Genomic DNA, 2000 nt, shown 5'->3' with positions numbered 1-2000 from the left:
TCAATAACACCGTATAAGAAGGGATTATAGTTTTACCTGCCAGGGTTTGCCTGTGCCACAATAGATAACGTATTGATTGTGAGCTCCAGTTTTGAACGGAGAAAACACAGATTAATGACCCATCCTTCTCAACCAAAACAAAAGCCACCTAAAGTTAATGCAATTGAGAGTAAAAAAAACAAAAACACTCTGTTACTTTAAACAACTTACACTCTGTAAGCAGTTTTTCCTGGAACCTTTTAGGTCTGTAAATGTTTAATTATGCAGATTTGATGACATCAAATAATGACTCATGGACTGTGTTGGGATCTTACGTTAACACTGTCCCAATTCATACTGCCAACCAACAGCATAGAGAAGAGCTGTCAATCATCATGTCAGCACTATTAATTATATTTTAATATTTAATGCTCAAATATTAACCTATTATTAATATTTACTACATTACTCGCATTGCCAGTGCCACTATCAACATTCACAACGTTCACACTGTCCACTAGAGGGACATTAAACTTTAGCCTAGAAGGGGCAACTACTAGCCTGACAAGCCAGACCCACATCATGATGTTGGGTCTGGTAAATCACCAAAGGCAATGCTCAATCCGAGGGGGCGGGATAAACGGTTGTCTTTCACATTCCCTCTGCACGCAATAGGATAGCGCTACAACCAACCAGAGCAATGCTAGTTGATAGATTAAACTTTTGTTGCATCCAGTCCAACACATCTTCCTTTTTTAAGAATGACTTCAGTGCCAAACTCCAAGTCTTCTAGAGTTGCAGCCAAAGTCGATTCGAAAGACAATCTTCTTTGTTTTCAAGTAGCAGGGAATTCACGTGGAACTGTTGCAACTCTATCGTCTTTATGTTAAGCCCACCCACGACTCTATACACAATGTGGCCTCACCAGAATTTAGTTTTTCCATGGAGAGTTGCAAGACTGACCCAGGCAGCAAATTACATTTCCTGTCGCTAGGGTGTGTCTAGATTTCTAGGCTAGGCAACTACATCATGGCACATTGCATTTCTGGCACCCCACTTTGTTTACATTAGTTTTCAAGCATAAGCACACAGCAACAAACACAAAACGTAGAACCCTGTCGTGAAACATTATCTGACAAGTGCAGTAAAGTAGCACTGTTGCAAGGCTAAAGGTTCACAGATTAGCACGCTGACAGCATGTTTGTAAGCACAGCCGAAACGATATGCCATAAACTGTGCAACGTGTTAGCCGCCATGCTAACAGCATTACTAACTCAGCCAAATGGTGCTGGCACTAGTTTTTTTTTTATCAGTTTATCAGCAAACTCTTTCCTGCAGATTGTCACATTAATAAGAATACTGCTATTAAAAGTAAATATATAGGAAATCAAAGTGGATTTTGACATCTGTAGTGCAGCTAACATGAACATTGCACAAGTTGTCTCCATGAAGCTCTCAGCTGAGCTCCTAGAACTCGCGACACAGTTAGGAAACAAGCACGAGCTAATTAATGGTAAGAAGCATTTTGACTCAGTGTGTCAATTTTTGTTTGATGTTAAGCCTATTCTTTTCATTCCAAGCCGGATCCTGTCACTTCCCTCTCTACCACTCGTCTGTACCGTAGCTCCATGGCCTAAGATCTCCCAATGTCTTCTGTTGCTCACTCAACATTTTTGACAAAAGCATTTCACTTTTACATAAGGGTATGCCAAGGGGAGAATCACTAATGTTAGACAACACACACAAATAAACATTTGAATTGTAATTTCAGCTTTTGATAAGTAGCCTCTTGATTTTTTTTTTCTATTTCAATTATATCAACTCCCAGAATTCATTCCAAAAGCCCTAGCATACAGAGTGAACTATGTATTACAATACATGTCATGTTGGGTGTTTTTTGGCCGCTCTGAGTATCTATTTACCCATATTCTTACGGGATTAGTATCATCTGGTGACCTTGTATGAAATAAAGTATCTATCTATCTATCTATCTATCTATCTATCTATCTATCTATCTATCT

The 2000-nt window shown here is 39.1% G+C and overlaps 1 long non-coding RNA gene across 1 annotated transcript in view; it reads left to right on the top strand.

Annotated features, from left to right (window-relative positions):
- Window positions 1-541: 541 nt before the first annotated feature.
- LOC116707309 (uncharacterized) overlaps window positions 542-2000 on the top strand; it is a 24135-nt gene continuing 22676 nt past the window's right edge. The window contains exon 1 of the long non-coding RNA XR_004336458.1: window positions 542-714. This is a non-coding gene — a long non-coding RNA (uncharacterized LOC116707309). The remainder of the gene's footprint in view (window positions 715-2000) is intronic.

The sequence above is a fragment of the Etheostoma spectabile genome, chromosome 19 (assembly GCF_008692095.1).
Source record: "Etheostoma spectabile isolate EspeVRDwgs_2016 chromosome 19, UIUC_Espe_1.0, whole genome shotgun sequence".
NCBI classification, from domain to species: Eukaryota; Metazoa; Chordata; class Actinopteri; order Perciformes; family Percidae; genus Etheostoma; species Etheostoma spectabile.
The sequence above is the reverse complement of the archived record's forward strand: the minus strand, read 5'-3'. Positions and strand labels throughout refer to the sequence as shown.